We start from the raw sequence: 13,981 nt of genomic DNA, 5'->3' as shown, positions 1-13,981 counted from the left end.
GGTGGCTCACGCCTGTAATCCCAGCACTTTGGGAGGCCAAGACTGGTGGATCACCTGAGGTCGGGAGTTCGAGACCAGCCTGACCAAAAAGGAGAAACCCCGTCTCTGCTAAAAATACAAAGTCAGCCGAGCGTGGTGGAGCATGCCTGTAATCCCAGCTTTTTGGGAGGCTGAGGCAGGAGAATAGCTTGAATCCGGTAGGCGGAGGTTGGGGTGAGCTGAGATCGCACCCTTGCCTGGCAACAAGAGTGAAACTCTGTGTCCAAAAAAGAAAAAAAAAAAAAAAAAAAGAAACTGTAAAACACCATGTAAAGATACAGTACTGTTACTGCAAAATACAGAAGAAATAGAAGCTAAAGTAATGGGCTGGGCGCGGTGGCTCACGCCTGTAATCCCAGCACTTTGGGAGGCCGAGGCGGGCGGATCACGAGGTCAGGAGATCGAGACCATCCTGGCTAACACGGTGAAACCCCGTCTCTACTAAAAAATACAAAAAAATTAGCCGGGCGCGGTGGCGGGCTCCTGTAGTCCCAGCTACTTGGGAGGCTGAGGCAGGAGAATGGCGGGACCCCGGGAGGCGGAGCTTGCAGTGAGCCGAGATAGCGCCACTGTACTCCAGCCTGGGCTACAGAGAGAGACTCCGTCTCGAAAAAAAAGAAGCTAAAGCTAAAGTAATGAAGAAAGAAACAACACTGTAATGCCTCAGATTACATTGAATTACATTAAATTTTTTTTTTTTTTTTGAGACCGAGTTTCGCTCTTATTGCCCAGGCTGGAGTGCAATGGCGCAATCTGGCTCACCACAACCTCCGCCTCCCGGGTTCAAGCGATTCTGCTGCTTCAGCCTCCCGAGTAGCTGAGATTGCAGGCATACGCCACCACACCTGGCTAATTTTGTATTTTTTTTTTTAGCAGAGTCAGGGTTTCTCCATGTTGGTCAGGCTGGTCTTGAACTCCTGACCTCAGGTGATCTGCCCACCTTGGCCTTCCAAAGTGCTGGGATTACAGGTGTGAGCCACCGCGCCTGGCCTTGAATTACATTAATTTAAGTTTAACTGTGAAACAAAAGTGACTATGTATAATCTGTCCCAAAAGCTGTTTGTCTTCTTTGGTGTAACTAATATGGATAGAGGAGATATACCAGAAGTGAAAATATAATTTTATTTGATAAGACTCTCCTCAATGTTCAGTACTGTATTTCAGTTTATCAGACATAGGTGAAAGACAAGTAACAGAAGGAAGTGAAACTAATAAGAGAGAATAAAAGGCTCAGAATATAACACATTTAGTAATAATGTTTCCCAGGATGAATTAAATATTTAACAGCAGATATAAGTTTAAAAATAAGAAAAGACGTCCGGGCCCGGTGGCTCACGCCTGTAATTCCAGCACCTTTGGAGTCCAAGGCAGGCAGATCATGAGGTCAGGAGATCAAGACCACCCTAGCTAACACGGTGAAACCCTGTCTCTACTAAAAATACAAAAAAATTAGCCGGGTGTGGTGGTGAGCGCCTGTAGTCCCCGCTACTTGGGAGGCTGAGGCAGAAGAATGGCATGAACCCGGGAGGCAGAACTTACAGTGAGCCGAGATCGCACCACTGCACTCCAGCCTGGGTGACAGGGTGAGACTCCGTCTCAAAAAAAATAATAATAATAATAAAATAAATAAGAAAATACAGGCCAGGTGTGGTGGCTCACACCTGTAACTCCAGCAGTTTGGAAGGCCGAGGCAGGAGGGTCACTTGAGGCCAGGAGTTCAAGACCAGCCTGGTCAAAATAGCCAGACCCATCTCTACAAACAATAAATAAATAAGAAAAGATGAACAATGAACTTAATGGAAATGGACAAGGCCATTTATAAGCAATGTGGTTGACCATTGTCCTAGCAAAATATGCCAATGTAATTTTCCATTAGTAATTACTCATTTTCATCAGTAATTAAATATTCAGTAAACGAAGAATTTGTAATGTGCTGTTTGCAGATTTTATGTGGTTCATGAACACTTTCATTATTTCAGTTTTAAAATATTTAACCAGACAGCCTCTATGAATGTTTTTAAATTTATTTTTTCTTTTGAAATTTTTTTAACTGTTTTTGAATTCTGCTTTCGTATTTACTTTTTGTTTTGTTTTGTTTTGAGTGAGAGTCTCACTCTTTTGCCCAGGCTGGAGTGCAGTAGCACGATCTTGGCTCACTGCAACCTCCACCTCCCTGGTTCAAGCGATGCTGGAGCTTCAGTTTCTGGAGTAGCTGGGACTGCAGGCACCTGCCAACTTGCCTGGCTAATTTTTGTATTTTTAGTAGAGATGGGGTTTTGCCATGTTGACCAGGCTGGTCTCTAACTCCTGACCTCAAGTGATCCCCCCTCTCAGCCTCCCAAAGTGCTGGGATTACAGGTGTGAGCCACCACATCTGGCCTGTATTTACTTTTTATGTTATAATCTCAACTATACTTATTCCATTATTTAAATGATTAAAAAACTAATTGGGCTAGCACAGTGGCTCATGCTTGTAGTCCCAGCTATTTGGGAAGCTGAGGCAGGAGGATTGCTCGGAACCCAGGAATTTGAGGTTACAGTGAGCTATGATTGAGCCACTGTACTCCAGCCTAGGCAAGAGAGTGAGAGACTCTCTAAAAAAAAAAAGAAAAAAAGAAAAGAAAAAGTAATTGTTTAGAAAGTGTTGTTGGGCCAGGCCCGGTGGCTCACGCCTGTAATCCCAGCACTTTGGGAGTCCGAGGCGGGCGGATCACGAGGTCAGTAGATCGAGACCATCCTGGCCAACACGGTGAAACCCTGTCTCTATTAAAAGTACAAAAAATTAACTGGGCATGATGTTGGGCGCGTGTAATCCCAGCTACTCGGGAGGCTGAGGCAGGAGAATAGCTTGAACCGGGGAGGCGGAGGTTGCAGTGAGCCAAGATTGCGCCATTGCACTCCAGCCTGGGCAACAAGAGTGAAACTCTGTCTCAAAAAAAAAAAAGAAAGAAAGTGTTGTTGGAGCTCAGAAACCGATACCACCATATATGGCTTGGTGAACTGAGGAAGTCTCAAAGTCTCTCTGACTTACACCCCTCCCTTCCCCCACCCTCTGAAAAACAGGAGTTCCTTTATCTTCCTAAGATCCAGACCATCAAAAAAAATTAATTTTTTTCTCCTCCCTGGAAGACCAGGAATGTAACTACACCTGAACATAGCTTTTCACAGGATCATGTACAGTTTAATCTCTGTTCCCTAATCCATTCATTCTCCCTAGTAACAGAATTATTTTCCCTACTTCCACAACCTGTTTTGCTAGCGTGGTCTGTAAGCTTCTGAATCACAATGGGGGTGGGCGATGACTTGTGATTTTCCTCTTGTGCTCGTTGTGTACTTGTTAAATAAATTTGTATGCCTGCTCTTCCATTAAACTGCCTCATGACAGTGATTTTCAGTGAACCTTCAGAGGGCCAAGGGGAAAGCCCTCTTTTGATCCCTACGGTGTATAAAATATGAATTAAGGTGCATGTTAAAAAACCTTTACATTTCCATTTTATATTACATTTCCATTATTTTATGGAAATTGTAAAATAATCAGGAAATTATTTTCAGATATTTCCAAAAGCTGTATTTCCTGTAACCTTGATTATCTATTAAAACTTTAAAACAATCAATAAATGAACTAAAATTAATAAAACTTAAAATTAAAATTATGTAGATAAGGCTGAAGTTTTTTAATTTAATTTTTTGAAAATTTAATGAAGGCCAGGCATGGTGGGTCACACCTGTAATCCCAGCACTTTGGGAGGCCGAGGCGGGCAGATCACCTGAGGTCAGGAGTTCGAGACCAGCCTGGCCAACATGGTGAAACCTCATCTCTACTGAAAATTCAAAAATTAGCTGGGCGTGGTGGCAGGCACCTGTAATCCCAGCTATTCAGGAGGCTGAGGCAGAGGAATTGTTTGAACCCAGGAGGTAGAGGTTGCAGTGAGCCGAGATTGCACCACTGCACTCTAGCCTGGGCAACAGAGTGAGACTCTATCTCACACAAAAAAAAAAAAAGAAAGAAAAAAAGAAAATTTAATGAAAGCTTATTAAACATTTTAATAGAATTAAACTATCTGCAATTCGGGCCAGGCTCAGTGGCTCACGCCTGTGATCCCAGCACTTTGGGAGGCTGAGGTGGATAGATCACCTGAGGTCAGGAGTTCAAGACCAGACTGGCCAACATGGTGAAACCCTGTGTCTGCTAAAAAATCCAAAAATTAGCCAGGCATGGTGGCACACGCCTGTAATCCGAGCTACTCGGGAGGCTGAGGCAGGAGAATTGCTTGAACCTGGGAGGTGGAGGTTGCAGTGAGCCAAGATCACGCCACTGTGCTTCAGACTGGGTGACAGAGTGAGACTCAAGAAAATAAACAAACAAAAAAAACTATCTGCAATTCTAACATTCCATGTCCCTTTTGCTACAAATGTGAAGAATCAGTATCATACTTTGTTACATCTATACAAACATTTAAGAATAATATAAAATTGCTCAGTTTTGCAAAATGTTCCTCAGCTACCCATCTGAAATTTCATCCTAATTTGTGAGCATCTCTGGTGTCCTAAGAAAAGCAAGAAAATGCTTGACACTAGGAAAAGATACTCTATTAAGCTAAAAGCTATTGCATTCACACTGAGAGGAAGAACTTATTTGACAAGCTAATTATTTTGTCTTTTATCTGTTTCTGCTGTTTGGAATCCTCCCCACATTCCAAAGCAAGGTCTTTCTCCTACTTCAACAGCTGCAGAAACCATAAAGCTTTATGGCATTTGTATTCGGTTGCCTTTTGTTTTGTAGACATAGAGCAAGTGATGTGAAGTGTTTCCCTGGGGTCTAATAGGTGTTATTTCCAGGAGTGGATGTTTAAGTTTGTAAGTCATACAATGCCAGCCTGTATGCTGGATTCCAAGTAACAAAGGTATCTGTGTGTTATTTAATAAATGCATTTTGGCATTTATTTGTGACATGCAGGGTTAAGGGCAGGGGCCCCTCTTGCTCGGTCTAGGGGTGATGCTAGTCAGAGTTTACAAAATGAAGTCACAAAAACTCCCAACACTTCCCTAGTCTTTCTAGGCCACTGGTACACAAAGTTAGAAAGTTAAGGGGTCCCATTAATCACTATTATTGGGGTCCGACCCCATGATTGGGGTTCCACCAATCACTATCTCAAAACATCTGTCAGATTGAAATTTAAAAGCCCATGTTTTCTGAGGACAAATATTTATACAAATTCAATTACTGAGTTTACTGCTCATAGTAAGATTTTTTTGTATAAAACATTTATAATTTATTGGTCTTTTGGGGGAATTAGATGCTTCACCACTGTATTACAACTAAGCCATTATTTGTAGCTTCATCAACATTAACTGGTTCACTTTAATGACGCACTGAGGAATTAGTTCTTCCTGCAGAGATTTTTTAAAAAAGGACTTTTGAGAAGTGTGCAGGTTCCTTTTGTATATTTACAAAAGCTTTATTTACTCTTAATTTTTTTGTCATTTATAATGTTTTTCTTCTTAAAATTAGTGGTAACTGAGGCTGGGTGTGGTGGTTCACACCTGTAATCCCAGCACTTTGGGAGGCCAAGGCGGGCGGATCACCTGAGATCAGGAGTTCAAGACCAGCCTGGCCCGTCTCTAATAAAAATACAAAATTAGCTGGACGTGGTGGCGCACACCTGTAATCCCACCTACTTGGGGGGCTGAGGCAGGAGAATCACTTGAACCCAGGAGGCGAAGGTTGCAGTGAGCAGAGATCACACCATTGCACTCCAGCCTGGGCAACAAGAGCGAAACTCCGTCTCAAAAAAAAAAAAGATTAGTGGTAACTGGTTTTGCTTTGTTTTTGGCCTTCATGTTTTTTTGGTTGGCTATGTGAAATACATTCCTGGACTTCTGCCCTCTTTATTTGTTCTTGGCTATTGTCTCTCACCAGGCCTTCAATGAACTTCTTAAGCTCCAGGTGATGCCATTTGTTTCATGGTAAGTTTTTAAGTCAAGTGTTATGGGAAATAAGTTCTTTAGAATATGTAATTTATAAATTCTTGGAGAAATCAGCCCTACACACCCTACCTTCTCAAAGTCTAATGTGTAATTATAGAAAGCAGAATCAGGCCGGGCATGGTGGCTCATGCCTGTAATCCCAGCACTTTGGAAGGCCGAGGCGGATGGATCACCTGAGGTCAGGAATTCAAGACCAGCCTGGCCAATATGGTGAAACCCCGTCTCTACTAAAAATACAAAAATTAGCCAGGTGTGGTGGCAGATGCCTGTGATCCCAGATACTCAGGAGGCTGAGACAGGAGAATTGCTTGAGCCCAGGAGGTGGAGGTTGTAATGAGCTGAGATTGCACCTCTTCACTCCAGCCTGGGAGACAGAGCGAGACTCTGTCTAAAAAAAAAAAAAAAAAGCAAGCAGAATCAGGTTTATGTTTCCCAGAGTTAGGAAGCTTCTACTTTGTAGAAGTGAAGTAGCCCTAAGTAAAAGACATGTATCTACAATCGAGACTCATTCCAACTTAAAAAAACGAACTTGGGGGCCAGGCGTGGTGGCTCATGCCTGTAATCCCAGCACTTTGGGAGGCCAAGGCGGGCGGATCACGAGATCAGGAGATCGAGATCATCCTGGCTAACATAGTGAAACCCCGTCTCTACTAAAAATACAAAAAAATTAGCCGGGCGTGGTGGTTGGTGCCTGTAGTCCCAGCTACTCCGGAGGCTGAGGCAGGAGAATGGCGTGAACACGGGAGGCAGAGCTTGCAGTGAGCCGAGATCACGCCACTGCACTCCAGCCTGGGTGACAGAGTGAGACTATGTCTAAAAACAAACAAACAAAAACAAACAAACAAACAAAAACAAACAAACAAAAAACTGAACTTGGTTTTCCTATCGTGAGGACCACAAGTCCACAAGCCAAGAGTCTGCAATCAGTTTGTAATGCTTCAAGCTTAAATACTAATGTCAGATATTTGAGGAGAGCCTTCAACATTAAAGAGAGAGAAAGATAAATCAAAGTAAATAGGCCGAGTGCAGTGGCTCACGCCTGTAATCCGAGCAGTTTGGGAGGCCGAGGCAGGCAGATCACTTGAGGCCAGGTGTTCAAGACCAGGCTGGCCAACTTGGTGAAACCTCACCATCTCTACTAAAAATACAAAAATTAGCCAGGCGTGGTGATGCGAGCTGGTAATCCCAGCTACTTGGGAGGCTGAGGCATAAGAATTGCTTGAACCCAGGAGGTAGAGGTTGCAGTGAGCTCAGATCTCAACACTGCACTCCAATCTGGGCAACAAAGCAAAACTCTGTCTCAAAAAAAAAAAAAATAAGTAAATAGGCAAAAAAGGAAACCAGAGGAAACAGAAATAATGCAGGAAGTAGAAGGAAACTTCCAAGGATAAAAGACCATCATTATACCCCATACAAATAAGAGAAAGCACTCTATCCATTAAAAAAAAAAAAAAACAGAACAATCACACAAAACCAGAATACTATGAATAAGGAGAATTCAGAGAACAAAAAAGAATGCTAGGAAATTAAAGCTAGGATTGCTGAGATTTTTTAAAAATTGGAGACTGGGCAACATAATGAGACTCTATCTCTACAATATAATAAAAAAATTAGCGAAGCATGGTGGCACCTGCCTGTAGTCTCAGCTACTCCTGGGAGAATCACTTGAACCTGGGAGGTGGAGGTTGCAGTGAGCCAAGATCACGCCACTGCACTCCAGCCGGGGTAACAAAGTGAGACTCCATCTCAAAAAAAAAAAAAAAAAAAGATTTTAAATCTTTAATAGGTCACAATCAAAGAACAAAGAATCAGAATGCATTGAACTTCTCAACAGCAACATTGGAAGATTAAAGAAAATGGAGCAACACCTTTAACATTTTGAGTAAAAATTATTACTTTATTTTTCATTTTGTTTTATTTAATCTTTTGTGTGTGTGTGTGATGGAGTCTCGCTCTGTTGCAAGAGCAAGTGGCTGGAGTGCAGTGGCGCAATCTTGGCTCACTGCAACCTCAGCCTCCCAGGTTCAAGCAATTCTCCTGCCTCAGCCTCCTGAGTAGCTGGGATCACAGGCATGTACCACCACGCCTGGTTAGTTTTTGTATTTTTAGTAAAGATGGGGTTTCACTGTGTTGGCCAGGCTGGTGTCGAGCTCCTCACCTCAGGTGATCCATCCACTTTGGCCCCCCAAAGTGCTGGGATTACAGGCATGAGCCACCGTGCCTGGCCTATTTTATCGTATTTTATTTTATTATTTTATTTTTTGAGATGGAGTCTCACTCTGTTGCCCAGGCTGGAGTGCAGTGGCATGATCTCGGCTCAGTGCAACCTCTGCCTCCTGGGTTCAAGTGATCCTCCCACCTCAGCCTCCTGAGTAGCTGGGACCACAGGCACACGCCACTACATCTGGCTAATTTTTTTTTTTTTTTTTTGAGACGGAGTCTCACTCTGTCACCCAGGCTGGAGTGCAGTGGCATGATCTCGGCTCACTGCAAGCTCTGCCTCCCGGGTTCATGCCATTCTCCTGCCTCAGCCTCCTGAGTAGCTGGGACTACAGGCGCCCGCCACTACGCCCGGCTAATTTTTTGTGTTTTTAGTAGAGACAAGGTTTCACCATGTTAGCCAGGATGGTCTCGATCTCCTGACCTCGTGATCCGCCCACCTTGGCCTCCCAAAGTGCTGGGATTACAGGAGTGAGCCAGCGTGCCCAGCCCATCTGGCTAATTTTTGTGTTTTGTGTAGAAACTGGGTTTCACCATGTTGCATGAACTCCTGACCTCAAGTGATCCACCCGCCTTGACCTCCCAAAGTGCTGAGATTACAGGCCTGAGCCACTGTACCCGACCAGCCAATTAATAAAAGCAAGGGATCACCACAAATTTAAAAATCAGAAGTAAAATGTGATTGTTCTCTGTGTGTGTGTGTGTGTGTGTGTGTTTTGTTTTGTTTTTGTTTTTTTTCTGAGATGGAGTCTCGCTCTGTCACCCAGGCTGGAGTGCAGTGGCATGATCGTGGCTCACTGCAACCTCCACCTCCCGTGTTCAAGGGATTCTACTACCTCAGCCTCCCAAATAGCTGGGACTTACGGGCACACGCCACCAAGCCTGGCTCATTTTTGTATTTTTAGTAGAGACGGGGTTTCACCATGTTGGGCAGGTTGGTCGCGAACTCCTGACCTCAGGTGATCCTCCCACCTTGGCCTCCCAAAGTGCTGGGATTACAGGCGTGAGTCACCTTGCCCAGTATGTGTGTGTGTTTTTTTTAATCACATAGAATGGTATTATAATTAGGGCAATAGAATGAAAATATTAAAGAATTGTTTGACTTCTGTTTATGGCTTATTCTGCACTCTTCTTATTTGAGAAAGATAAAAGCTGGAATAATTGGAACAATAAACTATGAGTATAAATATATTATCTCTCAGGATATATATATATCTTTTTCTTCTTACCAACAGAGGTTTTACTGCGTTTGGTCCACAGTCGTATTTCACATTATCTCATGGGGTAGGGCCCCTGGGTGGGGGTCCCTGTGCAGTACTCGGTGGGGCATGTGGCCAGGGGAGACGGAGCAGTATAGCTGGTCTGGCCCAGAAGGGGAGAAGGAGGGCTGGAGGCTCCTTAAAACCTACTGAGGGGCTGGGCATGGTGGCTCATGCCTGTAATTCCAGCACTTGGGGAGGCCAAGGTGGGCGGATCACCTGAGGCCGGGAGTTTGAGACCAGCCTGGCCAACATGGTGAAACCCCATCTCTAATAAAAATACAAAAATTAGCCAGGCGTGATGGAGCACCTATAGTCCCAGCTACTTGGGAGGCTGAAGCAGGAGAATCACTTGAGCCAGGGAGGTGGAGGTGCAGTGAGCCAAGATCGCACCACTGCACTCCAGCCTGGGCAACAACAACAACAACATCAACAACAACAAAACCTACTGAGGCCACAGTGGAGGGGGTGGTTAGCTTGGAGAAGGAGTCAGGCTTAGCCCCAACAACGCAGAATTCCACTTCCTTCTACGGGCCTCACTTTCCTCACCGGGCCCCAGGGCAGGTCTGAGGGTCTGAGGTCTGTTGGTTCTAGGGAAATGCAGCCACTTGGGAGCCTGAGATATTTAGCATTGTGGCCAGGCCCCCTTTCCCAGGGCACTCATTTCCCAGCACCCTCTCCACTGTCCCCGCCCCATTCCTCGGGGGAAAAAAAAAGTATTTTTCTTTTGTTAATACTTCCTGAAACTTTTGCGGGTACAGAAACCACAAACTGATCGGCCGACACAATGGGGAAGAGACAAGGGAACCGGAAACCTTCGGGGACTGGGTCCCTCCAAGCCCAGGTCTCTTCTCCCCAGCACTGCTCGGCCCACAGCCTGGACGTGCCAGCAGGGACCTTTACCCTACACGTATGGGGATACGGCTTTGACCCCTTACCCCACAGCCTGGTGGCTCAGTCCTGCGAAGGACCAAGGCAAGGGGGAAAAAAGACCTCCCTGATCCCACACCGCCACTCACAGACCCTGGGTTGATTGGCAGCACTGAACAGGTTAAGAAAAAAAAAGATGAAAACACAGAAAAACCCAGAAACTCAGACGGGGAGACGATATGGGGAGAGAGCGTGCTGGGAGCCTCAGTAGCCAGCCTCCTCCTGGTAGTAAGGGGGATATTCAGGGACCTCCCCCGAGCCTGCGCACCCGAGGGAGCCCTGTCGGCCACTGTGCCTTCTGGGCAGAACTTGGGGTCATGTATCTGCCGGCCCAGGCCAAAGACCTGGCCGCTTTGCTTGGCGCCCTGCGTGTAGCCCATCTGCAGCGACATGGAGGAGTTGTCACACTTGTCGGTTCCCAGCTTGGTGTCAACCGGGTCCCGGAGCCGTCATGCCCACCTGGCTGGCACACTTGTTTGTACCCATCTGGAGGCTGATGGTTAAGTGGTCCATGGGGGGCAGGATGTGGTTCTTGGGGTCGTAGAGATGCCTCCTTGTGCTGTACGCGGTCATGCCCGACTGGCTGGTGCATTTGTTGGTGCCCATCTGCAGCCCGATGGTGCACTGGCCAGCCTTCATGGTGGCGTCGTCAAAGTTCGGCTCCTGCTTCTCCGAGTACTTAAGGCCGATGTCCACCCCGCTCTGCAGCCCCTTAGTCTTGGCCTTACTCACCAGGGCGAGAAGAGACACCTGCAGCTGCGTCATGTTCCCACTCTCAAACAGGTCGTTGGCATCGAACAGGTCCACGGTGTTCATGCCGTAGCTGACCATGGCCTTGATGAAATTGGAGAGGTTTTCTAGTTGGTGCCAGTTCTGCATGGAACGGTTGATCTTGAGGACTGAGCCCGGCTGTAGCTTGTTCATGAGTGTCCATAAGCTAATCCCGTCCTTCAGGCCCTTCTGGAAGTCGGGGCCGATGGAGAGGCTGGTGAGTCCCTCGATCCAGCTGCGGAGCTCTACCTCCTTCTGGGGGTCATATTTGCACAGGAGCCGGTTCTTGATCTCGGCTGACAGCCCGTACGAGGGGTCCTTGTTGAACTGCGTGGAGCTCATGGCTGGCGCGCGCTGCGGCAGGATGGGATGGGACGAAACAGGACGGCCTGGCCGGCGCGGGCCTGGGACGCACTCCTCTAGGGATATTTTTATGTGGTCTGGGCATGGTGGCTCACAGTTGTAATCCCAGCACGTTGGGAGGCCAAGATGGGAGGATCACTCGAGTCCAGGAGTTTGAGACCAGCCTGGGCAACATAGCAAAACCATGTCTCTACCAAAAAGAAAAAAAAAATAATAAGTTATTGGGGCCTGGTGGCAAGCGCCTGTAGTCCCAGCTACTTGGGAAGCTGAGGGGGAAGGACAGCTTGAGTTCAGAAGTTCTAGGCTATAGTAAGCTATTCTACTGCATTCCCGCCTGGGTGACAGAGCGAGACCCTGTCTCTAATTCAATCAATCAATCTATAGTGATATATATGTTTATATATACCATCTATATATATATATACCATCTATATATATGCCATCTGTATATATATATGCCATCTGTATATATATACCATCTATATATATACCATCTATATATACCATCTATATATATACCATCTATATATATATACCATATATATATATATATACCATCTATATATATATAACTTTTTTTTGAGACAGAGTTTCACTTGTTGCCCAGGCTGGAGTGCAATGGCACAATCTCGGCTCTCCACAATCTCCACCTCCCCAGGTTCAAGCGATTCTCCTGCCTCAACCTCCCGAGTAGCTGGGATTATAGGCATGCACCACCACGCCCAGCTAATTTTGTATTTTTAGTAGAGACGGGCTTTATTCATGTTGGTCAGGCTGGTCTAGAACTCCCAACCTCAGGTGATCCGCCCCCTTGGCCTCCCAAAGTGTTGGGATTACAGGCATGAGTCACTGTGCCCGGCTATAGTGATATTTTTATGTGGAGCTGAAGAACAAAAGCTATTCTGTTATCTGGACATAGGTTTTAGTTGGTTATTTATTTATTTTTTTGAGACAGAGTCTCTCTTTGTTGCCCAGGCTTCAGTGCAGTGGCAACAATCTGTGCTCACCGCAACCTCCGCCTCCCAGGTTCAAGTGATTATCCTGCCTCAGCCTCCCAAGTAGCTGGGATTACAGGCGCCCGCCACTACACCCAACTAATTTTTGTATTTTTAGTAGAGATGGGGTTTCTCCATATTGGCCAGGCTGGTCTTGAACTCCTGACCTCAAGTGATCCACCTGCCTTGGCCTCCCAAAGTGCTAGGATTACAGGCGTGAGCCACTGTACCTGGCCAGACCACTCAAATTTTTAATAAACCAAGCTATATGTGCCACACACAAATCCTGCCTTTTTTGGAATAAGGAAAATTAGCTGATATGATCTGACCCTTCTTCCCTCCAGAGCCTGAACCTCCAACTTGAGAGATAGAGACTGAAAAAGTCCGACTTAGAAAGTCCATTTCAGCCTATTTGGTGTCTAGGAATTTGAGATACTAATTGTCTTCTCCCTACCCACTTCCCCATCTCAGAAAATCTTCCCTGCCACAGAGTCCTTGGCAGGGGCAGCTATGCTACTTACCATTAGACCTTGTCTCCCTAGCCACAGCTGATGGGATCAGAGAACACCTAATCCATTCAGATGCTTTTCCCCCCCTTAACATGGGATGCCTCACAAATCTGGGTGTCATCCTTGCGTAGTGACTATGCTTATCTTCTCTGTATTGGTCCAATTTTAGTATATGTGCGCTTATACGAGCACCAATCCAATTCTTTTGCTTGCTAATTTGAACCCAGAGACTTCGACTTTGAGTAACTAGCTCAGTGGAGGACACCAGAGCTGGAGAGTCAGGTAGTGTGAGGAGTGGCAGCCATTTTTTTTGATGTATGCATGCTCATAAATGAGGAAATCCAGTCATCAGAGATAAGCCATAGCCTGGATGTGTCAACAGATGCAGCAACTGTACAATCCCAGAGAAAGGTGGAGAGAGTAGTGGTCTGACAACTTTGACATCTGTGACTTCTACTTGGGATCTGTGATCTTCCCCTCTGGATTTCTGATCATCCCCTTTTAATTAATTAATTTTTATTTATTTTTTGAGACAAGGTCTCGCTCTGTTGCCCAGGCTGGAGTGCAGTGGTGTAAGCATGGCTCAGTGCAACCTCAACCTCCCAGGCTCAATTAATCCTCCTACCGCAGCCTCCGGAGTAGCTGGGGCTACAGGCATGTGCCACCATGCTTGACTAATTTTTAATTATTTTTGGAGTTGGGGTCTCGCTATGTTGCCAGGGCTGGTCTCCAACTCCTGGACTCAAGTGATCCACCCTCCTTGGCCTCTCAAAGTGTTGGGATTACAGGCATGCATCACTGCACCTGGCTGATCATCCCCTTTTAAGTTGGGTTAGGATACCTTTCTTTTACTTGTAACCAAAGAATACCTGATGGAACAGTTTTTAAAAGTCCATTTTTGTCACTC

General features: G+C 45.7%; 1 non-coding gene and 1 pseudogene across 1 annotated transcript; both read right to left on the bottom strand.

Moving 5' to 3' along the window:
• Window positions 1-9,917: 9,917 nt before the first annotated feature.
• Window positions 9,918-11,947, bottom strand: LOC100967464 (calponin-2-like; annotated as a pseudogene).
• Window positions 11,948-13,160: 1,213 nt separating this feature from the next.
• Window positions 13,161-13,266, bottom strand: LOC112440186 (U6 spliceosomal RNA). The gene has a single exon (XR_003028374.1). It is a non-coding gene; the product is annotated as a U6 spliceosomal RNA (small nuclear RNA).
• Window positions 13,267-13,981: the final 715 nt, after the last annotated feature.

This window comes from Pan paniscus, chromosome 5, assembly GCF_029289425.2.
Source record: "Pan paniscus chromosome 5, NHGRI_mPanPan1-v2.0_pri, whole genome shotgun sequence".
In the NCBI taxonomy this organism is placed as follows: domain Eukaryota; kingdom Metazoa; phylum Chordata; class Mammalia; order Primates; family Hominidae; genus Pan; species Pan paniscus.
This window is presented reverse-complemented; position numbering and strand designations above follow the sequence as displayed.